Here is a 25,834-nt window from a genome sequence, read left to right as displayed (position 1 = left end):
GTTGTGGATGGAGGGGGTAGCGAGGCAAGCTGTGGATGGAGGGGGTAGAGAGGTGAGCTGTGGATGGAGGGGGGTACAGAGGTGAGCTGTGGATGGAGGGAGTACAGAGGTGAGCTGTGGATGGAGGGGGGTAGAGAGGTGAGCTGTGGATGGAGGGGGGTACAGAGGTGAGCTTTGGATGGAGGGAGGTACAGAGGTGAGGTGGGTACAGAGGTGAGCTGTGGATGGAGGGGGGTAGCGAGGTGAGCTGTGGATGGAGGGGGGTAGAGAGGTGAGCTGTGGATGGAGAGGGGTAGCGAGGTGAGCTGGGGATGGAGGGGGGTAGAGAGGTGAGCTGTGGATGGAGGGGGGTACAGAGGTGAGCTGTGGATGGGGGGTACAGAGGTGAGCTGTGGATGGGAGGTGGTACAGAGGTATGTGGTACAGAGGTAGACAGGGGATACAGAAGTGAGCTGTGGATGGAGGGGTACAAACGTGAGTGTGGAATACAGAGGTGAGCTGTGGATGGAGGGGGGTACAGAGGTGAGCTGTGGATGGAGGGGGGTACAGAGGTGAGCTGTGGATTGAGGGGGGTACAGAGGTGAGCTGTGGATGGAGGGGGGTACAGAGGTGAGCTGTGAATGGAGGGGAGTAGAGAGGGGAGCTGTGGATGGAGGTGGGTAAAGAGGTGAGCTGTGGATGGAGGGGGGTAGAGAGGTGAGCTGTGGATGGAGAGGGGTAGCGAGGTGAGCTGTGGATGGAGGGGGGTAGCGAGGTGAGCTGCGGATGGAGGGGGTAGAGAGGTGAGCTGCGGATGGAGGGGGGTAGAGAGGTGAGCTGTGGATGGAGGGGGGTAGAGAGGTGAGCTGTGGATGGAGGGGGGTACAGAGGTGAGCTTTGGATGGAGGGAGGTACAGAGGTGAGGTGGGTACAGAGGTGAGCTGTGGATGGAGGGGGTAGCGAGGTGAGCTGTGGATGGAGGGGGGTAGAGAGGTGAGCTGTGGATGGAGGGGGGTAGAGAGGTGAGCTGTGGATGGAGGGGGGTAGAGAGGTGAGTCCCCTCCCCTGCTGTCCCAAACGGCAGCCACAATATGACAAGAGAGCGGGACAGCTGCAGGCTTCATGTGCTTGAGCCCACTTGTCCCACTTCTCCCTCTGTCAGGAGCTGCGGACCGGAGTGACAGGGAATGATAGAGCGGCGCTCTGTGTATCTCCCGCCTCCACCCCGCCTGACAGACCTGTGTAGCACACATCCAAGTGAAGTGTTCTGGCTGTGTGCTACGGTTCTGATAGGCGGAGACTGTGTTGTACCGCTGTGTCATCATTTAAGAAAGATCACCGTGGAGAGAAGGTGAAAAGGGGATTCACATGTGCAGAGAATTGGGGGTACAGAGGTGTGGTAAAGGAGGGGGGTACAGAGGTAAACGTGGATGGGGAGTATAGAGGTGGTGGAGGAGGAGGGTACGTAGGTGAACGTGGATGGGGGTACAGAGGTGACTGTAGACGGGGGGGATACAGAGTTGAACGTGGATGGGGGGGTACAGAGGTTTACGGAAGGATACAGAGGTGAACGTGGATAGGGGTACAGAGGTGGATAGAGAAGTAAGCTGTGGATGGGGGGATACAGAGGTGAACATGGACGGGGGAAACAGAGGTGAACTGCAGATAGTGGGTGGTACAGAGGTAGACAGGGGATACAGAAGTGAGCTGTGGATGGAGGGGTACAGCCGTGAATGTGGAATACACGTGGAGGGAGGTACAGGGGTGAACTGTGAATGGAGAGGGGTACAGAGGTGAGCTGTGAATGGATGGAGGGGTACAGAGGTGAGCTGTGGATGGAGGGGGGTGCAGAGGTGAGCTGTGGATAGAAGGGGTATAGTGGTGAGCTCTGGATGGAGGGGGGTACAGAGATGAGCTATGGATGGAGGGGGGTACAGAGAGGAGCTGTGGATGGAGGGGTGTACAGAGGTGAGCTGTGGACGGAGGTGTTTGTATCATACAAGGCACAGAAAAAAATCAGCACAAGGGGCAGTACTTGCATATTCTCCCCCCCAAAGTAACCATCTATGGTCACCTAGGGGTAGAGAGGTGAGCTGTGGATGGAGGAGGGGTAGAGAGGTGAGCTGTAGATGAAGGGGGTAGAGAGGAGAGCTGTAGATGGAGGGGTAGAGAGGTGAGCTGTGGATGGAGGGGGGTAGCGAGGTGAGCTGTGCATGGAGGGGGGTAGCGAGGTGAGCTGTGCATGGAGGGGGGTAGAGAGGTGAGCTGTGGATGGAGGGGGGTAGAGAGGTGAGCTGTGGATGGAGGGGGTAGAGAGGTGAGCCCCCTCCCCTGCTGTGCCAAACGGCAGCCACAATATGACAAGAGAGCGGGACAGCTGTGGGCTTCATGTGCTTGAGCCCACTTGTCCCACTTCTCCCTCTGTCAGGAGCTGCGGACTGGAGTGACAGGGAATGACAGAGCAGCGCTCCGTGTATCTCCCGCCTCCACCCCGCCTGACAGACCTGTATAGCACACAGCCGAGTGAAGTGTTCTGGCTGTGTGCTACGGGTCTGATAGGCGGAGACTGTGTTGTACCGCCGTGTCATCATTTGAGAAAAATCACCATGGAGAGAAGGGGAAAAGGGGGGTACAGAGGTGAGCTGTGGATGGATGGGGAGTGCAGAGGTGAGCTGTGGATGGAGGGAGGTGCAGAGGTGAGCTGTGGATAGAAGGGGTATAGTGGTGAGCTCTGGATGGAGGGAGGTACAGAGGTGAGCTATGGATGGAGGGGGGTACAGAGTTGAGCTGTGGATGGAGGGGTGTACAGAGGTGAGCTGTGGATGGAGGTGTTTGTATCACACAGGGCACAGAAAAAAAAATCAGCACAAGGGGCAGTACTTACATATTCCCCCCCTCCCCCAAAATAACCATCTACTGGTCACCTAGGGGTAGAGAGGTGAGCTGTGGATGGAGGGGGGGTAGAGAGGTGAGCTGTGGATGGAGGGGGGTAGCGAGGTGAGCTGTGGATGAAGGGGGTAGAGAGGTGAGCTGTAGATGGAGGGGGTAGAGAGGTGAGCTGTGGATGGAGGGGGGTAGAGAGGTGAGCTGTGGATGGAGGGGGTAGCAAGGTGAGCTGTGGATGAAGGGGGTAGAGAGGTGGGCTGTGGATGGAGGGGGGGTAGAGAGGTGAGCTGTGAATGGAGGGGGGTAGCGAGGTGAGCTGTGGATGAAGGGGGTAGAGAGGTGAGCTGTAGATGGAGGGGGTAGAGAGGTGAGCTGTGGATGGAGGGGGGTAGCGAGGTAAGCTGTGGATGAAGGGGGTAGAGAGTTGAGCTGTAGATGGAGGGGGTTAGAGAGGTGAGCTGTGGATGGAGGGGGTTAGAGAGGTGAGCTGTGGATGGAGGGGGGTAGAGAGGTGAGATGTGGATGGAAGGGGGTGCAGAGGTGAGCTGTGGATGGAGGGGGGTGCAGAGGTGAGCTGTGGATGGAGGGGGGTACAGAGGTGAGCTGTGGATGGAGGGGGGTAAAAAGGTTAACTGTGGATGAGGGTGCAGAGGTAAGCAAAGTGGTGTGCAGAGGTGACCAATAGGTGGTTACTTTAGGGGAGGGGGGGGTATGCAAATACTGCCCCTTGTGCTGATTTTTTTCTGTGCCCTGTATGATAGAAACATCTCACAGTACACACTCCCAATCCCTCTGTGTCATCCTGGACTCCTCTATCTCCCCCTTCCCCCATCATCCTAGACTCCCCTACCCCCTCCCAATCATTTTGAACTCCCCCCCCAAAATCATCCTGGGCTCCCCTATCCCCCCATCATCCTTGACTTCCCTATCTCCCCCCCCCCACATCATTCTGGACTCCTCTATCTCCTCCTGCCCCCCCCCCAATCATCATTATTATTATACAGAATTTATGTAGTGCCGACAGTTTGCGCAGCGCCTTACAACATGAGGGCATACAGTACAGTTACAATACAATTCAATACATAAGTTTACGTGTGTTTTTTGGAATGTTGGGGGGACCCCAAGAATATGTTTGCCCAGGTTCCAATCAATATTAAAGATGGCCCTGCTGCAGTTGGAATTTATTTAAGTACCTAACCTGTGAGAATATCAACTGATGATGGTATATACTTGAAATAAAAGTCCCAGATTGTATGGGAACAATTATTATATTCCATACGCTTGATTAAAAGACTCCTAATTTGCAAATAAATGTACATGCACATTTATGTGCAAGATGTACACATATGTTGAAACAACAGAAAGCAGCTGTTTAAACCCAAAACCAAAAATTTATTATATTGCAGCTTAACCACTTGTCGACCAGCCGCCGCAGTTGTACTACGACAGAATGGCACAGCTGGGCAAAACGAGGTTATGTAACGTCGCTTTGCCCTGTGGCCACTAGGGGGCGTGCACCCCCCCGGCGCCCCCTGAGCCGATGCGCGTGCCCGGCGGTCGTGATCACCGCCGGGCTCCCGCGATTGCCGCTGACACACGGAGAACCGGGATCTGTGTGTGTAAACACAGTTTCCGGTTCTCTGAGGGGAGAAGACACAGATCGTCTGTTCATACAGAGTATGAACAGCGATCTGTCATCTCCCTACACAGTCCCCTCCCCCCTTCAGTTAGAGCACGTACTAGGGAACACATTAACCCCTTGATTGCCCCCTAGTGTTAACCCCTTCACTGCCAGTGACATTTTTACAGTAATCAATGCCTTTTTATAGCATTGATCGCTGTATTAATGCCAATGGTCCCAAAAATGTGTCAAAATTGTCCAACGTGTCCACCATAATGTTGCAGATAAAAATCGCAGATTGCCGCCATTACTAGTTAAAAAAAAAAAAGAATAATAAAAATGCCACAAAACTATCCCCTATTTTGTAGAAGCTATAACTTTTGCGCAAACCAATTAATATACGCTTATTGCGATTTTTGTTTATCAAAAATATGTAGAAGAATACATATTGGCCTAAACTGAAGGGAACAAAGGACTTCAATTTTGTTTGGGTGCAATGTTGCACGACCGCGCAATTGTCAGTTAAGGCGACGCAGTGCCGAATCGCAAAAAGTGCTCTGGTCAGGAAGGGGGTAAAATCTTCCGGATCTGAAGCAGTTAAAGGGGTTGTAAAGGCTTGTGTTTTTTCACCTTAATGCATCCTATGCATTAAGGTGAAAAAACACGAGTTTGCACAAAAGTTTGTTTGTTATTTAAGAAAAATAAAAAACGATCCTTTAGTATCACTTTGACAATCATAAGTTGTGGCGACTGCATTAGTTTTCAATTTTTTTTCTTTGTTTTCACCTAGTGATCCTGGCAGGAGAAAAGCAGAGTTTAAAAAGTTCATAAACCACATTTTTATAAACGTGTTGTCTTGGAAGGTTGTCTGGTGGCTCTCGTGATGTCACATTGGTGAGTAGATACAGCTCGCAACTCAAACTGAATGTACTGTACTGAAGCTTTATTTTGTCTGCACTGAATTTATAGAGATGGGTTACATAAGCAATGTGGAACAATAGCCTTCTTCAAGTCAAAAAATCATTAAGTTACATAAGTCATGCATTGGTCATATCACAATCCTTATGATACATTCCAGTCCGTTCAAAAATGATGGTCTTCATAAAGTTATGTACAGGAAAAGAACTTACATAAGCTTTACAATGGTTTGTCTCTTCACAAACTTGCATAATGCTCAACCAGGCTGTACATTGAATGAGGTATCCATGATGAGTTAACTGTACAAATTAACTTATGAATAGCCCATACAAACTGGGTCACATAGACAAGTCACAAGATAGTCGTGTGATATGAAATGAATGAACACTCAAGCGCTAAATGTGCCTAGCATTTCAGTGTGTTTAGGTGCACTTACACACATTTATATGGGTTGGGTGTTTTATCTGCTCAAACGTTCCTCTCCTAAATGAGATTTTGGTGTGTTCAGATTTCTGCCCCTAAATACTCCTGCCTATAAATGCCTGTAAATGTCCATGTATGAATATGGAAGCAAGGGTTACAACTGACTGAAATAAAAATCTAAACTGTAGCCAAAAAAGTGTGAGAAAAGTTCCAAAAGATTCATGTAGCACCAAGAGTGTGAATAAAATCAGTCCCAATAGCTTGATTGCAGCAAGCACAAATATAACCTAATGGGTGTATCATTAGGGATGGGCCGAATGGACCCCTGTTCAGTTCGCACCAGAACTTTCGAGCACCACGAAAGTTTGGACCCAAAATACGAACCCCATTAAAGTAAATGGAACTCGAACGTCAAAAATCAAAAGTGCCCATTTTGAAGGCTTCTATGCAAGTAATTGGGCATACAATGGTTAATAGGGGTCCAGGTCTTGCCCTGGGGGAGATGTATCAATAAAAAAAAAAGTTTGTGATAAACGTAATTTTTAAATGAGCAGTGATTTTTTGATTTTTAAAGTGAGAGCCTAAAAATGAAAAATTTCTTTCTTCCAATATAGTGTCTGGGGGGTCCCCTTAGTCTACCTGTAAAGTGTCAGATTTGTACCATGTCTAGAATCTGCTGCAGCAATAATTGCATTTATAAAGCCTAAAAAATTTTCCTTGCAAGCTGCCTTTATTTTGCCCAGCAACAGCTGGAAAGCCAGTGTGTATGATAAGGCCACAATGTAGTGCGCTGGGAACAAGATTAGAGATTTTTTGGATACATGCTGGTGTCACTTTGACTTTGTATAGAAGTAACAGGTGCAGAAAAATTGGTCTTTGGGTGTTGGTGGTGCCTTCCCACCGTAACCCTATAGAGGTACTCTTGATGAAAGCAAGAATTGACCTCTAAAAAATTGCAATGATATGCACCTATCAAATAGGTGCAGAAAAACTACTCTTTGGGTGTCGAAGGTGCCTTCCCACCGTTACCCTATAGAGGTGCTCTTGATGAAGGCAAAAAAAAATTACAATGATATGCACCTGTCAAACAGCTGCTGACAAATTGGTCTTTGGGTGTGAATTGTGCCCATGAAACCTTTACCAAAAACTTTCTTCCAGATGAAATGATTGAACACCCTTAAAGCTAGGCAGCCTTAATCAGTAACATCGGCATCAGGGGCTTCATAGCTGGTAATCCAGGACTGATTCATTTTTATAAAAGTCAAACAGTCCATGTAGCCTGTGGACAGACGCATTCTGTGATCAGTAATGAAACCTCCTGCAGAACTGAATCCCCGTTCTGAAAGCACGCTGGATGCAGGGCAGCCCAACAACTCAATAGCATACTGGGCAAGTTCTGGCCAGTGGTCTATTCTCATGACCCAGTAAGTCAGTGGATCGTCAGCTGAAAAGCTCTTCATCTCTGTTTTGGCCCCGAGTTAATCGTCCACCATGTGATGCAGATGCTGCCGATGGGATGTGGAAGCTGACATCCCTGGGCGGTGAGGACTAAAAAAATTCCGAAATGCCTCACTTAGGCGGATGCCTTCTCCAACACTTCTCTCTTGACCAACAGAAGACTCAAAACAACATTTTCCATGACACTGTAACCTACTGGAGTCAGGGAAAACGTTGAATAAAATCCTCTTTAACTTGTCCTCAAGAGATTTTATCTTATGCACTCTCTGGGGGGGGCGGGATGAGTTCTGAGCCCTTTCCCTTATAACGGTGGTCAAGGAGGGTTGCCAACCAGCAATTACCCTTCTCCTTTATGCCACGTATTCTTGGGTCCTTTTGCAGGCTTTGAAGCATGAGGTTGCCCATGCGCCTCAAATTTGCCGAGGCTTGAGAAGCAGACTCCTCAGGGTCACTCAGGATGACAGCATCTGGAACTTCCTCCTCCCAGCCACGTACTACTCCCAAGGGTCCTGGGGATGGAAAGCCATCACTTGCAGATTGACGCATGTCTTCCTCTTCTTTGAAGCTTATGAAAGTGCCAGAATCCTCATCCTCCTCCCCTCTCTCCTCCTGTGTTTTCTGTGACATAGGAATGATGGTGTCTGGATAAAGTGGGCCTTGAGAGGAAAGGAAGTCCTCCTCTTCCTCCTGCTGCTCTGCCTCCAGTGTCCTGTCCATAATGCCACGCAGAGTCTGCTCCAGCAGGAACACAATAGGGCTTGTGTCACTGATGCATGTACTGTCACGACTCACCATCATTGTGGCCTCCTCAAATGGTGACAATACAATGCATGCATCCTTAATGATCAGCCATCGGCATGGGGAAAAAAAGCCGAGGCAGTCTGAGTTTGTCGTCGTGCCATATTCGCACAGGTACTCTTTGACGGCCCTCTGCTGCATGTATAGCTGCTGCAGCATTGACAAAGTCGAATTCCACCTGGTGGGCATGTCACAAATCAGGTGGTTTACGGGCAGGTGGATTTAATTTCAGCCAACCGAGCACTGACTGTGTATGACCGCCTGAAATGGCTATAGACTCTTGTGGCCAGCTTTAGCAAATCTTGCAACCCTGGGTACATATTTAGGAAACGCTGCACCACCAAATTGAGGACATGTGCCAGCTTTCCCTGTCTAAGGGCGGACAGGAGGTTTGAGCCATTATCGGACACCACCATTCCTGGCTCCAGCTGGTGTGGTGTGAACCACCTCTGAGCCTGTCCCTGCAGAGTTGCAAGAATCTCTGCTCTGGTGTGGTTCCTGTCTTCTAAACACACCAGCTGAAGCACTGCATGGCACCTTTTTAGCCTGACTCTGGGAATAGCCCTTTGAATGCTTAGGGGGTACCTGATGTTCATAGGACAATTCTGCAAAGGAGGGCATGGAGGTGGCGGAGGAGGAGGGGGTAGAGCTCACAGGTCTGGCATCATTACCACCAGCTGTTTTGAGACGTGGGGGCACAACAAGCTGCAGCACCAAGCCCTGTCCTGCATCCTTTCAAGTTGTAAGCAGCGTTACCCAGTGTGCTGTGAAGGAAATATATCGTCCCTGCCCATGCTTGCTGGACCACATGTCAGCAGTAAGGTGGATTTTACGACTGACTGCCTTGCCCAACGATACCGGAACATTCCCTTCCACATGATGATAGAGAGATGGAACGGCCTTACTTGAAAAGTAGTAGTGACTGGGAACCTGCCATTGTGGTACAGCACATTGTGTGAATTCACGGAAGGGGGCAGAATCCACCAGGCTGAAAGGCAGACATTAGAGAGCCAACAGCTTTGACAATCTTGCATTTAGACGCTGGGCATGTGGGTGGCAGGGACTGTATTTTTTATTTTCCACTGCAGCAGATGGGGCAGAGAAATTTGCTGGCTACAGTCTACAGCTGGTGGTGTGCTGCTGGCAGATGTGCTGCTAGGACCTGGGACACCCTGTGCTATACCATGATCCCTGTCGGTGGAGGCTGCTGAGAGGTAATGACTCGGTATAGCAGGGGTAGATTGAAGTGGGTAAGGAGGAGGAGGGACAGATTTGTGCCCCTTTTTGTGTGGCTTTTAGGTGCTCTTGCCAACGGACTGAGTGGTTGCACGTTAAATGCCTTGTTAAGCACGTGGTACCCAAATGGTTGGGTTTTTTGCCATGTTTGATGTGCCTGAGACACAGTTTGCAGATAGCAACAGAGTTGCTGAAAAAGGCCCAGACAGCTGAGCTTTGGGGAGTGGGCTGGGCTGTGATGGAATAGGATGGGCGCTCTCTACTCTTTCTTGATGTCAGCCTCCTTGTAGTTTTGCCGCCTCACCTTCAGTTTCCTCCTCTGCTCTATCTGGCACCCAAGTCGCATCAGTGATCTCATCATCATCTCCATCTCCTACATCTTCATCATTACCACTGGAGACAACTTGGCAATACGCTGCGGCTTGGGGAACATGAATGCCAATTTGTCTACCAGTGTTCCTCCCTCTCTCTAGGCTCATGTTCCTGTCAACCTTAGAACCGACATCGGAATCCAGTAATGGCTGGGCATCATCAAGGAGCAAGTGGCTGATGCTGTGGTCAAATAACGCAGCTGACTCGTCAATGACTGATGTTGGGGCTAAGGCAGAAATAGATGTGGACAAGGAGGCAGGTTTATCCACTCTGGCAACTCCAGGGGACTGCACACTTGACTCTGCTTGTGTGACAGAGGATGAGTAGGATGAGGAGGGTTTAGTAAGCCAGTCCACCACCTCCTCTGCATGCTGTAGCTGGATAGCACGGGCAAACTCACTAAATAGAGGAAATGATGCCCTGCCTGAGGACTGACCACCACATCCACCTTTGCCTGTGGACACATTTGTTGCTGGCCCCCTTACAGTGCCAAGGGAATGTCTGTTTCTCTTGTTGTCCTCCCAGACATTATTGTGAGGGAGGGGTCAGTGCTTATAAGCAAATGTAAAGAAGACATTTAAATCTTTACGTAGATGCACTTTAATCAATGTAAAGAGGTGTTTGGTGCACTTTAATTTGTGTACTCACAGCACACAGACACATCCACAGATGCACTATAATATACTGCAATGTAATGCGCCAAACGTACAGTGACACACAGAACTATATGGCGTTAAACTGTCAGTAACGCACGTAAAAGTAATTGGCATTAAACTGGCAGTAACGCACAAAACTATATGGCATTAAACTGGCAGTAACGCACACAGAACTATATGGCGTTAAATTGGCAGTAACGCACACAAAACTATATGGCGTTTAACTGGCAGTAACGCACACAGAAATAAATGGCGTTAAATTGCCAGTACACTGGCACACTGGTACACTGACAATTGAAGCAAAATAGCACAGTATAGCACACTAAACAGAGCCCTGTTCTATCTCTCTCTCCATGCCGAAATCACACTGAAAATGGCTGCCATTGAAAGAATACTTTTATACTGTGGGGCAGTGTCCAATCATGACTATGACAGTGCTCTGTGCCCTGATTGGCTGAAGCTTTCACTGCTTCAGCCAACAGCCAGGGCTTGCAATGCACTGTTCAGTGCCGCAATGCATTGGGTTGGTTCGGGGGGGGGGGCGAACAAGCGGTTGAACAACCCGTTTGTTCGGCTGTTCGACGCCCATCCCTATGTATCGTACATTTCAGCCTGCTAAAGTTAATGCCGGTAGATCGATGTATCACAACAAGTCCCATACATAGTGTGTACAGTATGTACCAGTACTGTGCAAAAGTTTTAAGCAGGTGTAAAAAAATTCAGTAAATTAGGAATGCGTACAGCAATAGAAGTATTAAAAGTTTATTTTTATCAGTTAAACTAAATCAAAAGTAAATGAACAGAAGAGAAATCTAAATCAAATCAAAAAAAGAAAAATAAATACATGTAAATTCACAATGCAAAGTTGTGGTACATCAAGTAGTTGACAGTATTAACAAAAAATCAAATCAATATTTGGTGTGACTACCCTTTGGCTTAAAACCAGCATAAATGTTTCTAGGTACATACTGTCAGGGCTGGGCTCAGCCCTTCCTTCTCTGAGCTGGCAGCTCAGCTGTCGGCTAATTGCCAGCTCCCATCTCTCTCCACAGTTACCCAGCTGTTGTTGATTCTGCTTGTCAGTCCTGCCTACTTAACCGCTTGACAACTGGGCACTGACCAGACCAATTTTCAGCTTTCGGTGCTCTCACACTTTGAATGACAATTAATCAGTCATGTAATACTGTACCCAAATGAATTGTTTGTCCTTTTTTTCATACAAATAGAGCTTTTTTTTGGTGGTACTTGATCACCTCTGGGTTTTTTATTTTTTGCGCTATAAATGAAAAAAGACCGAAAATTTTGAAAAAAAAAATTTTCTTTGTTTCTGTGACAAAATTTTGCAAATTATTCATTTTTCTTCATAAATTTTGGGCAGAATTTATACTGCTACATATCTTTGGTAAAAATAACCCAAATTAGTGGATATTATTTGGTCTTTGTGAAAGTTATAGAGTACACAAGCTATAGTGGAAATAAAAAAAAATTGATCACACCTGATGTACTGACGGCCTATCTCATTTCAAGCCAGGAAAGTACAAATACCCCCAAATGACCCCTTTTTTGAAAGTAGACATTCCAAGGTATTTAGTAAGATGCATGGTGAGGTTTTTGATGTTGTAATTTTTTCCCACAATTCTTTGCAAAATTAAGTTTTTGTTTTTGTTTATTTTTCACAAAATTGTCATTGTAATAGCTTATTTTTCTCACATGGCATGTGTATACCACAAATGACACCCCAAAATACATTCTGCTACTCCTCCTGAGTATTATGATACCACATGTGTGGGACTTTTTCACAGCCTAGCCACATAGAGAGGCCCAATGTGCAGGGAGCGCCATCACGTGTTCAAGGAGCATAAATTACACATCTAACTTGTTGACTACCTATTACACTTTTGAAGGCCCTGGAGCACCAGGACAATGACACGTGACACTGATGTGGCACTGATGACAGATGGCACTGATACGTGGCACTGATGGCACGTGACACTGATCACAGATGGCACTAATACGTGGCACTGATGACACGTGAAACTGTTGACAGATGGCACTAATATGTGGCACTGATGAAAGATGGCACTAATACGTGGCACTGATGACAGATGGCACTAATACGTGGCACTGATGACAGATGGCACTAATACATGGCACTGAAGACAAATGGCACTAATACGTGGCACTGATGACAGATGGCACTAATACGTGGCACTGATGACACGTGGCACTGATGACAGATGGCACTAATACGTGGCACTGATGACAGATGGCACTAATACGTGGCACTGATGACAGATGGCACTAATACGTGGCACTGATGACAGATGGCACTAATACGTGGCACTGATGACAGATGGCACTAATAGGTGGCACTGATGACAGATGGCACTAATAGGTGGCACTGATGACAGATGGCACTAATACGTGGCACTGATGACACATGGCACGTGACACTGACAGGTGGCACTGATGAGAGATGGCACTGATACGTGGCACTGATGACATGTGACACTGACAGGTGGCACTAGGGCAGGTGGCACTGGAGGCAGGTGGCACTGATAGGTGGCACTGGGGACAGATGGCGATGGGGACAGATGGTACTGATAGGTGGCACTGGGGACAGATGGCACTGTGTTGTGTTAGTGTAGTGATTTTTTTCACTCACCGCTGCAGCACGGAAGCTCTCCCTCCTCACACGCTGTCACTGTGTGAGGAGGGAGAGCCGTTGATGAGAGATGATCTCATATGTTTACATATGAGGTCATCTCTCATTGGACACTCTGAGTGCTAAATGGCCGCTGTGATTGGCACTGATGACACATGAAACTGATAACAGATGGCACTAATATGTGGCACTGATGACACGTGGCACTGATGAAAGATGACACTAATATGTGGCACTGATGACAAATGGCACTAATACATGGCACTGATGACAAATGGCACCAATACGTGGCACTGATGACAAATGGCACTAATACGTGGCACTGATGACACGTGGCACTGATGACAGATGGCACTAATATGTGGCACTCATGACAGATGGCACTAATACGTGGCACTCATGACAGATGGCACTAATACGTGGCACTCATGACAGATGGCACTAATACGTGGCACTCATGACAGATGGCACTAATACGTGGCACTCATGACAGATGGCACTAATACGTGGCACTGATGACAGATGTCACTGATATGTGGCACTGATGACACGTGATTCTGATAACAGATGGCACATGACACTGACAGGTGGCACTGATGACATATGGCACTGATACATGACACTGATGACACGTGACACTGACAGGTGGCACTGGGGGCAGGTGGCACTGGAGGCAGGTGGCACTGATAGGTGGCACTGGGGACAGATGGTGATGGGGACAGATGGCACTGATAGGGGGCACTGGGGACAGATGGTGATGGGGACAGATGGCACTGATAGGTGGCACTGGGAACAGATGGCACTGTGTTGTGTTAGTGTAGTGATTTTTTTCACTCACCGCTGCAGCACGGAAGCTCTCCCTCCTCACACGCTGTCTCTGTGTGAGGAGGGAGAGCCGGCGATGAGAGATGATCTCATATGCTTACATATGAGATCATCTCTCATTGGACACTCCAAGTGCTAAATGGCCGCTGTAATTGCCCATTTAGCACGATCTGTGATTGACCGTATCCAAGGGACACGGCCAACACAGTATTTCCCCGATGCGCGCCCGTGGGTGCGTGCATCGTGGAAGTAAACAGGAGGCAATTGGAGTCCGCGCTGTAGCCGTCTTTCGGCTATAGCGCGAACACCTAGTGGTTAAAGCCGTCCAGCACACTTGATCTCTGCCTTCGCCTTTGGCAACATCACAGAGAATTTCTCCTGTGTTCCTGTTGAAGACTTGCTCAGCTGACATCCTTGTGGCTCCTGATCCTGCTTGCTGTACTACTACGTTTATCCCTGGCTCTCTGACATTTGCTTGGCTGACTACCCAATCCGGTTACTGAACTCTGGCTTGTTTTGACTATGTTTACTCTGTTTACCTTATTATTATTTTTTATTAAACATGTGTGATTTAATTATACTTCTGTCTTAGTCTGATTCATGGTTCATGATAGTAGGCGAAGGCCATGAATTCAGAAGATACAGTCAATCCACTTGTTGGTAATATTTTTTACAGAGTGGATGAGCAAGATCATCACATGGATCAGTTTGCCATAGCGTTACAAACGCTCTTGAGTCGCACGGCTCACCTGGAAATTCCCACTGTGGCTGCTCTGGTACAACCTGAGTTGCAGGCCGTCCCTGCTGCTGCGCCAGTCTCTGTGCAGGCACCTGCCTCGAGTATTACCTCTATAAGAGGTATGTCTGGTTCCGCTTCCCCAGCGATTTGGGGGTGATCCAGGTCAATGCAATTTCTTGACCAGGTTGAGATTTACTTTGAGATGCTGCCCCAGGCATTTCCCACTGACAGAAGCAAAGTTGGTTTTGTGATATCTGCTTTCTGAGAGAGACTTGGCCTGGGCAAACCCTCTATGGGAGACGCAAAAACCTGTTGTCTTGAGTTACCCTGACTTTGTGGCCACCTTTAAAAGGGTATTTAACGTTCCCGCATGATCCGTTTCTGCTGCCAAGTACCTCATGTCCATCAAATAGAGTACGAGAACTGTTGCTGACCACGCCATTGAATTCCGTACACTGACAGCAGAGGTTGCTTGGAACAATGAGGCCCTCGTGGCTGCTTTTTCTCATGGTCTCTCGGATTCCATCAAGGATGAGATAGCAGCCCGAGATATACCCATTGAGCTGGAGAGGTTGATCACGTTTGCCATCCTCATTGACTCCAGACTAAGAGGAATACTCTCTTTTAAGGAGCGCTTGTGGAAGCCTCTTGTACGTTTTCCTCGGAGCTTTGCAGTCCCACCCGTGCCTCCCTCACCTCCCATGCCTCCTGGTACCGAGTCGGTCAGTGAAGATGAACCCATGCACTTGGGCACTTGGGCTTCACGCGTCTCTCTGCGGATGAGAGAGCCTTTAGGAGGAGGGAGAGATTGTGCCTTTATTGTGGCCAGGCAGGTCACTTTTTGAAGTCTTGTCCTACCCGTCCAGGGAACACCCAAACCTTGAGGTCCTGTCATGGACAGACCTTAGGTGGCCTTGTTTCGTCCCCAGTTGTCCAGAAGGATAAGCCCCTGGTTTCGGTCACCCTTTTTTGGGCTGAGTCGTCCATTGAGATACAGGCTCCACTGCAGCTGCGTGACACTCCACTTGCCATTGAGGCTCTTGACGGGAGACCTCTACAGCCTGCCCATGTGAGTCATTAGATGGTTCCATTGTCCATGGCCGTAGGAGCTCTTCACCATGAGATAATCCAATTCTAAGTTATTTCCTCACCTAGGTTTCCGCTGGTTATTGGTTATCCTTGGTTACAGAGGCACAACCCCTCTTTTGATTGGTTCTGTGCTGAGGGCTGAGGTTCTCTCCTGGTCACCACAATGCAGTGAGACATGCTTCCAGAAGGTAGCCAAGGTCATGTGCACCTATTCACTCTCCTCCCTGCCGGAGGAGTACCGCAATTTTAGCGATGTCTTTGATAAAGGTCAAGCCAGTAGTTTGCCTCCACACCAGCCTTATGATTGTGCAATTGACCTTCAACCTGGTGCCATACCCCCTCGTGGCCGGATTTACCCTTTGGTGGTCTTGGAGGATAAGGCCATGGAGGAGTATGTTGCAGATGCGCTTTCTTGAGGTTTCATCCGCAAAGCCTCGTCTCCTGCTGGTGCTGGTTTCTTCTTTGTACAGAAGAAGAGTGGTGAACGGAGACCTTGTATTGATTATAGGGGTCTCAATCGTTTCACGATTAAGAATGCCTATCCGATTCCATTGATTACAGAGTTATTTGGCCGCCTCAAGGGAGCAATGGTTTTCACAAAGCTTGATTTGAGAGGGGCATACAATCTTGTGCGGATTAAGGAGGGTGACGAGTGGAAAACTGTGTTTAATACCAGAACAGGCCATTATGAGTACCTCGTAATGCCTTTTGGCCTTTGTAACGCCCTGGCAGTTTTCCAGGAATTTATTAACGATGTCCTCCGAGATTTGTTGCAGTTATGTGTGGTGGTTTATCTCGATGATATCCTCATATTTTCCAAGTCCCTGGAGAGCCACCACACAGATGTCTGTCATGTGCTTCAGAAACTAAGAGAAAACAATCTCTATTGTAAACTGGAGAAGTGCGAGTTCCATCGTGAACAGGTTAAATTCCTTGGCTATGTCATTTCCACTGCTGGTTTTTTGATGGACCCAGAGAAACTTTTGGCAGTCCTACAGTGGCCCCGACCTGTGGGTTTATGTCCTCTGGAGCGTTTCTTGGGCCTTGCCAACTATTATCGGAAGTTTCTTCGTAACTTCTCACCTCTGGTCAAGCCCCTGACTGATATGACCAGAAAGGACGGTAACCCACAGAGTTGGTCTCCGGAGTCCATTAAGGCCTTTGAGAGTCTCAAGGCTGCCTTTGTTTCTGCTCCTGTGTTGGCACATCCTGACCCTTCTGTCTCAACGTCCCAACTCTGAGAGCGCTATGCATCCATGTGGCTACTTTTGCAAGAAATTGTCACCTGCAGAGTGCAATTACGAGATTGGTGACAGAGAGCTGTTGGGGATCATTTTAGCCCTGAAAGAATGGAGACATCTCCTTGACGGTACCACTGTGTCAGTTCTCATTCTTACTGACCATAAGAATCTCACATTCTTGTCTGAGGCTAAGCGCCTCTCTCCTAGAGGGGCGCGATAGGCTCTTTTCTTGTCGAGTTTTAATTACATTGTCTCATTCTTACCCGGTACTAAGAATCTAAGGCCTGACACCTTGTCACAACAATTTTCCTCCACATCCAAGTTGGAGTCGGTTCCGGTTCCTGTGATTCCTCCTGATCGTTTTCTGGCTACGGTTCTCACCAGTCTTATTTCTTCTTTGGGTGACAAAATTCTTGCTGCTCAGATCTATGCTCCTCCTGAGAAACCTTGTGACCGCTGCTTTGTCCCAGAGAGTCTCCGTACTGCCATGCTCCAGACTTACCATTCTCCCAAGGCAGCTGGCCACCCTGGGAAGAATCAACTCGTTTGGGCCATTTCCCAACAATTCTGGTGGCCTAGTCTACGGGCTGATGTAATTGTCTTCGTAGCTGCCTGTTCCGTGTGTGCTCAGAGTAAGACTCCACAACACCTTCTAGTGGGCCTCCTACAACCCATACCCAAAGGAGAGAGGCCCTGGACCCACCTGTCTATGGATTTCATTGTGGAGTTACCCAACTCCTAAGGCAACATTGTTATCCTTATGGTGGTTGACTGGTTCTCAAAGATGTGTCATTGTATTCCACTTAAGAAGCTGTCCACTTCTAAGGAACTGGCTTCCATTTTTGCTCGGGAGATCTTTCGCTTACATGGGCTACCCAAGGTGATTGTCTAGGACAGGGATAGTCAGTTTGTCTCCCGGTTCTGGCGAGCCTTTTGTGCACAGTTGGGAATTCAGCTTGCTTTCTCCTCTGCGTATCACCGCAGTCTAATGGGGGGGCAGAATGAGCCAGTCAGTCCTTGGAGCAATTCTTACGTTGCTATATTTCTGACCATCATAAAAACTGGTCAGACCTATTACCATGGGCAGAGTTTGCTCACAACAGTGCCTTGAATTCGGCTTCACGACTGTCCCTGTTTATGGCGAATTATGGCTTCCAACCTTCCTTGTTGCCTGACTCGTTTGTTCCGCAGAGTATTCCTGCATTAGAGGAGCATCTCCGTGGTCTTCGTTCCACTTGGGCACAAGTTCAGGAGGCTTTGCTACATGCTAACGATAGGTACAGACTCCCTGCTGACCGCAGGCGCCTGCCTGCACCTTCCTACCAGGTTGGGGACAGAGTCTGGTTGTCGTCTCGCAACCTCCGACTTCGCATTCCTTCTTTGAAGTTCGCACCTTGTTTTATTGGGCCTTTCCGTATCCTTTGCAGGATTAACCCAGTGGCTTACGCCTTGGACCTTCCTCCTAGTATGCTCATCTCAAATGTGTTTCATGTCTCCTTATTGAAACCTTTGGTCTACAACCGCTTTACCACCTCGGTGCCACCCTATACAGGTTGAGAACCATGAGGAGTATGAAATACAATCCATTGTTGACTCCCGTAGGTTCCGTGGGCGCATACAGTACCTGGTGCATTGGAAGGGGTATGGTCCGGAGGAACGCTCTTGGGTCTCATCCTCGGACATACATACCCCTGTCGTCTTCCGTGATTTCCATAGGCATTTTCCCCTCAAACCCGGTGGTTCTCCGAGGGGGAGGGGTCATTGAGGAGGGGGTACTGTCAGGGCTGGGCTCAGCCCTTCCTTCTGTGAGCTGGCCACTCAGCTGTCGGCTATTTGCCAGCTCCCATCTCTCTCCACAGTTACCCAGCTGTTGTTGATTCTGCTCATCAGTCCTGCCTACTTAAAGCTGTCCAGCTCACTTGATCTCTGCCTTCGCCTTTGTCAACATCACAGAGACTTTCTCCTGCGTTCCTGTTGAAGACTTGCTTGGCTGACGTTCCTTCTGGCTACTGATCCTGCTTGCTGTACTACTACGTTTATCCCTGGCTCTCTGACATTTTCTTGGCTGACTACCCGATCCGATTACTGAACTCTGTCTTGTTTTGACTACATTTACTCTGTTTACCTTATTATTATTTTTATTAAACAAGTGTGATTTAACTATACTTCTGTCTCCGTCTGATTCATGGTTCCTGATACATACATTGTTTGTGCACAGTTTTTGAAGGAACTCACATAGGTTTTTCCAAACATCTTGGAGAACTAATGACAGTTCTTCTGTGGATGTAGACTGCTTCAGATCCTTCTGTCTCTTCATGTAATCCCAGACAGACTCGATGAGATCAGGAATCTCTGGGGGCCAAATGATCACTTCCAGGACTCCTTTATGCTGAAGATAGTTCTTAACCTGTTGGTGCCAACGACAAGCAAATATGTGGCCTCTCGGCTGAGCGGCCGCATATTTGCGTACCATATTGCAAACACAGCTATGCCGAGAGCATGCAGCCTGCACAGCACAGTTACCAGCGGCTAACAGAAAGCTCCTGTTCGCTGCTTGCAATCAGGTGATTTCCATCATTTGACCATTGATCATGTCAAGGCAGTTATATAATCATAGACCCCACCTTCCGGCATCTGAAAACCCTTAAAGGCTCCAAGGGGTTAGTGACATTGGCTGCATGTTTGGGGTCTTTTTCCTGCTACAGAATAAATGTGGAGCTAGGGTAGTCACACAAAATATTGATTTGATTTAGATATTTCCTCTTTTCGCTCACTTTGCATTGTGATATTTTTGGTGCATTTGAGTCACATATACAAGTTTCACAGGTGCACGCTAGGAGACAGGAATCCAGAAAATACATTAACCACTTCCCGCCTGACCTACTGCAAAATTGCGGCCGGGCGGTGGTTCCTGACTGGACATCATATGACCCCTTTCAGGATAACAGCCAGCGCACAGCGTGGCGGTCGGTGGTGCGGCGTGTCAGTCTGACACACCACAACACGGATCTCGGTTAAGAGTCTGACGGGGACTCTTTACCACGGGATCAGCTGTGTCCAATCACAGCTGATCACAGTGTAAACAGGAAGAGCCAGGTATAGATAGATGCGAGTAGAGGAGAGACGATCGGCTGCTCTCCTGACGGGGGGGGCCTGCGCTGATTATCAGCGCAGCCCCCCCGAGGATGCCCACCCAGGACCAGCAGGTATGCCACCCCTGGCCACCAGGGATGCTGAACCTGTGCCCAAAAATGATGCCAATCAGTGCCCATGAGTAATGCCTGCCAGTGCCTCCTTTACAGTGATGCCCATCAGTGCCACCTATCAGTGCCACCTAACAGTGCCCATCAGTGCCACCCATAAGAACCCATCAGTGCAGCCTTTCAGTGCCCATCAGTGTCGCCTTTCAGTGCCCATTAGTGCCGCCCATCAGTGCTGCCTATCAGTGCCGCCTATCAGTGCCACCTCATTGGTGCACCTCATCAGTGCCCATCAGTGCAGCCTCATCAGTGAAACTTGCTTATTTACAAAATTTTATAACAGAAACAAAGAAAAACGTATCTTTTTTTAAAAATATTTGGTCTTTTTTTTTATTTGTTTAGTAAAAAATATAAACCCCAGAGGTGATCAAATACCACCAAAAGAAAGCTCTTTTTGTGGGAACAAAATTATAAAAATGTAGTTTGGGTATAGGGTTGCATGTTCGCGCAATTTTCATTTAATCAGCGACAGCGCTGAAAGCTGAAAATTGGCTTGGGCAGGAAGGGGGGAAAGTGCCTGGTATTGAAGTGATTATAAATGCGATATATGTTTTTGCAAAGCGCATATAATGTTTTAAAGCGCACCATTGTGAAAGGGCCTTAAGTAACCCTCCCCTATGCAGTTTGGCAGCCTTCTCTGTACTTATGCTGCAACAGCTTCTAATACACTGACACAATGATTGCTCCGTGCCCCCCTCCTTGTAGTGAGGGGGCATGTACATAACAAATATCACATTATTGGCCCGTCTAAGCTGGCTAACTGAAGGTCAATGGCCTTTGCAGTGCATTTTGTTACAAAGAATCCAGACCTGCAAAATGTACCATAAATTCCCTGGGATTGTGAATCCTGAACCCATAGGATTTGCCCTGCTGCACAATAACCACAAGGGGCCATTTGCTCAGCATGGGTGTCATTTACAGAATGCTTTGTATTTTTTCTCAATGAGACTGGACAAGGTGGAGAACATGATGTTATCACCCCACTTCTCCACCTTGTTCAATCAGAGAATTCCTTGCATCCATTGAGGAAAAATCCAGAAAATGTCAGCAACAGAAGGCACTGATGCTACAGTGATTCCACAAGAATCCCACAGATATTGCACATGCATACTTACATTGGTCCAAGCTTAACAAGTGTAACTATGCAATAAAATTGCGAACCAGAGATATGTGTGTGAGGCGCTCAGGTAGAGTGCTGGTCGGGAGAGGAGCGCGCCTATGCTCCGGACGATACTTGAAATGACAGGTGTCCCAAGAGCTGCACATCCAATCAAATCCTGCTGTTGGATGGTAAGTGACAGTCTCAGCCTGGACCCCCGCCAGGCCACACACCCAATGCATTTCACTCCGCCCCTGGAGTTTACACATGGTAAGCTCCGGGGGTGGAGCGAAATGCGTTGGGGCATGGCCTGGCAGTGGTCCAGGCTGAGACTGCCACTTACCACCTAACAGCAGGATTTGATCGAATGTGCAGCTCTTGGGAAACCTGTCATTTCAAGTATGCAATAAAACTAATGTTTGGAATTCAGTTGTAATGCTTAAAATTCTATTTTTTTAATTACACATGGTATAGCTGCTTTTGCTTATTCCATACACAGACTGTGCTTCCTGCTTAAGGCCCACACACACAATCAGAAAATCGTACAAAAAATACCACTTTCTAAGTGATCGTACGATAATCTGCTCATTAGTACACAGCTTTTAAGAGCCGATCACGACCGTTCATCCGAAATTATCTGGAGGCACAAACACACAAAAATTTTCTCGTACCATATCAGATTGCTTACAATGAGTCAATCTGTAGGAGACTTGTCTGTATCTCAGCAGTCATTCTGCAAGGGTGCTAAAATTTTAGAGTCCCATATACATACAATCCGCACTAAGGAGATTATCCACAATACTGTGTATGAATACAGTGTATAGAACAGCAAGCAAATACGAACAATATGGCTTCATAAAAGGCACATATAAAAAATGTCCTCAATGAATACAGCACACTATTGTTCGCATTTACCAGCTTTGATTACCCCTACATAATGTGCGGGAGGGATTTGCACCTACAATATACAGTAGAACTTTAGAAGCCTTTTAGAGTTTTAATTTTCTTTTTTGATCTTATTGTTAGCATTATAGTTTGTGAATAAACAGCATTAATTATGCCTAATGGATTTTCCAGGAAACACAGACAAAGTGGAATCCTTGGGGGACCCAACCATGTGATCTCACCGGTTGTAGCTTAAAGGGGAAATCCACCATATACCTTGTTCTTCAACAGAACAATTGTGCCAAATTACAATTATGTATTGCAGTATATGTGTCATTCGCCAAATTAAGCTGTAGATGCAAAAGAATAATGCTGCTAGTAACTCATTATGTGCTTACCTAGTGCATTTTTTTTTAACATTCCCTTCCTCCAAGTTAAAATTATTTATAGTAATAACGATAAAATAATTGAGGAAGAAAAACATTATTTGTATTTATTTAGATTTAGCCTTATATGAACATTGTATGTATAACCATACCAATAAAATAATAATAAATAAAAAAATGTCAAGGGTTTTATAGGAGAGCACATAGTGGGGGTTATTACAAAAGGCAAATCCACTTTGCACTACAAGTGCACAGTGCACTTGAAATTGCACTGAAAGTGCAGTCGCTGTAAACCTGGGGGGTTGATCTGAAATGAGGGGAAGCTCTGCTGATTTTATTATTCAATCATGTGCAGGCTAAAATGCTGTTTTTTATTTTCCGTGCATGTACCCCTTGGATCTACAGCGACTGCACTTCCAAGTGCGCTTTCAGTGCAATTTGCACTTGTAGTTTGCACTTCTTGTGCAAAGTGGATTTGCCTTTAGTAAATAACCCCCAGTGTGATACAAGGGTATGCAGGCTCATGCACACCAATTATGTTGTGGTAACATTATGTGCATTGTGGTGCCGTTCAATGTGAATGGCACCCTAACGCACCTCCAAAATGTACCACAGCACAATGCATGGTGACATGCATTCTGTTGCAAAGAAATGCAGACTGCACCTATTTTTACATGCTTTGAGATGGATTGCAGCCTTTTTATTCGGAATGCACTGAAGAGCATTTTTGGTGTTTTGGTGTGAATGGGCTTTAACAAAGATGTGATTTGATAGTGAGAGGCCTGCAGGGAGTTAAATTAGAGGGTTATAATCTTTAAAACAGCAGTCAGTTGACAAATATGGAAGCAAAACTATATACGATTCCTTTTAATGCATGGAGAATAAATTGTCATATGTATACTGTACACAGGAAACAAACTGTCAGTTACAATATGCAGTTGTAATTAGGGATAAGCCGAACACCTAGTCTATGAGACATGAACGTTAAAAATTCAAAAGTGTTAATCTTAAAGGCTTATATGCAAGTTATTGCCATAAAAAGTGTATGGGGACCCAGGTGCTGCCCCAGGGGACATGTATCAATGCAACAAAAAGTTTTTAAAATGGCTGTTTTTTCAGAAGCAGTGATTTTTAATAATGCCTAAAGTGAAGCAATAAAAATGAAATATTCCTTTATATATCGTGTCTGGGGGTCCCCTTAGTCAGCATGTAAAGTAGAGCATCTTTCTGATGTGTTTTACTGTGTTGCAGAAAAATTACATTTCTAAAGGAAAAAATGGCATTTAAACGTGCTCGCGGCTGTAATGTATTGCCAGCTCCCTTTGGATCTGGTATGGATTTTAAGGGGAACGCCATGCCAAAATTTAAAAAAATGGCGTGGGGTCCCCCCCAAAATCCATACCAGACCCTTATCCGAGCAAGCAGCCTGGCAGGCCAGGAATGGGGAGGGGGCGCCCCCCCTCCTGAACCAAACCAGGCCAGGCCTCAACGTGGGGAGGGTGTTTTGGGGTCCCCCCCAAAGCACCTTGTCCCCATACTGATAAGGACAAGGGCCTTGTCCACACAACCTTGGCCATTGATTGTGGGGGTCTGCAGGCGGGGGGGCTTATCGGAATCTGGAAGCCCCATTTAACAAGGGGGCACCCAGATCCCGCCCCCCCATGTAAATGGGTATGGAGTACATTGTACCCCTACCCATTCACCCAAAAAAGTGTCAAAAAGTAAAAACCACAATACACAGTTTTTGACAATTCCTTTATTAACCAGCTCAATACAGGGCACTTAAACCCCCTTCCTGCCCAGACCAATTTTCAGCTTTTGGTGCTCTCACACTTTGAATGACTATTACTCAGTCATGCAACACTGTACCCAAATGAAATTTGTGTCCTTTTTTTCACACAAATAGAGCTTTCTTTTGGTGGTATTTAATCACTAATGGGTTTTTTATTTTTTGTGCTATAAATAAAAAAAGACCGTAAATTTTGTGAAAAATTGCCTTTTTCTTTGTTTTTGTCATAAAATTTAGCAAATTAGTAATTTTTCTTCATAAATTTTGGCCACAATTTATACTGCTATATATCTTTGGTAAAAATAACCCAAATTAGTGTATATAATTTGGTCTTTGTGAAAGTTATAGAGTCTACAAACTATGGTGCCAATCACTGAAAATTGAAAACATCTGATCAGGCCTTCAGTACATCAGGTGAATCTCATTTCTTGAGGTACTAACAAGTCAGAAAAGTACAAATACCCCCCAAATGACCCCTTTTTAGAAAGTAGACATTACAAGGGAAAAAGTAAGTAGCATGGTGAGTTTTTTTAAGGTGTAATTTTTTCCCACAATTCTTTGCAAAAGGAAGATTTTTTTTTTGTTCAAAATTTTCATATTAACTGGTTATTTCTCTCACAGAGCATATGCATACAACAAATTACACCCCAAAATACATTCTGCTACTCCTCCTGAGTATGGCGATACCACATGTGTGGGACTTTTACACAGCCTGGCCACATACAAAGGCCCAACATTGAAGTAGCACCATCAGGCGATCTATGAGCATAAATTGCACATCTCATTTCTCAACCACCTATTACACTTTTGAAGGCCCTGGAGCACCAGGACAAAGGAATTGCCCACAAAATGACCCCATTTTGGAAAGCAAACACCCCAATGTATAATCTATGAGGCATAATGAGTCTTTTGAACGGTTATTTTTTTACCAGATGTTTTTGGAAAATGTGGAAAAAAAATGAAAACGCATTTTTTTTTACACAAAGTTGTCCATTTATAAGATATTTCCAACACATAGCAAATACATAGCAAAAATGACACCCCAAAATACATTCTGCTACTCCTCCTGAGTATGGCGATACCACATGTGTGGGACTTTTACACAGCCTGGCCACATACAAAGGCCCAACATTGAAGTCGCACCATCAGGCGATCAACGAGCATAAATTGCACATCTCATTTCTCAACCACCTATTACACTTTTGAAGGCCCTGGAGCACCAGGACAAAGGAATTGCCCACAAAATGACCCCATTTTGGAAAGCAAACACCCCAATGTATAATCTATGAGGCATAATGAGTCTTTTGAAAGGTTATTTTTTTACCAGATGTTTTTGGAAAATGTGGAAAAAAAATGAAAACGCATTTTTTTTACACAAAGTTGTCCATTTATAAGATATTTCCAACACATAGCAAATACATAGCAAAAATGACACCCCAAAATACATTCTGCTACTCCTCCTGAGTATGGCGATACCACATGTGTGGGACTTTTACACAGCCTGGCCAC

At 46.6% G+C, this 25,834-nt stretch overlaps 1 long non-coding RNA gene across 1 annotated transcript in view; it reads left to right on the top strand.

The window, feature by feature from the left end:
* LOC141108218 (uncharacterized) overlaps window positions 1-25,834 on the top strand; it is a 753,340-nt gene that overhangs the window by 368,298 nt on the left and 359,208 nt on the right. Inside the window, exon 5 of the long non-coding RNA XR_012236027.1 lies at window positions 5,277-5,380. This is a non-coding gene — a long non-coding RNA (uncharacterized lncRNA). The remainder of the gene's footprint in view (window positions 1-5,276; window positions 5,381-25,834) is intronic.

Source organism: Aquarana catesbeiana, linkage group LG09, assembly GCF_042186555.1.
Source record: "Aquarana catesbeiana isolate 2022-GZ linkage group LG09, ASM4218655v1, whole genome shotgun sequence".
Classification (NCBI taxonomy): domain Eukaryota; kingdom Metazoa; phylum Chordata; class Amphibia; order Anura; family Ranidae; genus Aquarana; species Aquarana catesbeiana.
This window is presented reverse-complemented; position numbering and strand designations above follow the sequence as displayed.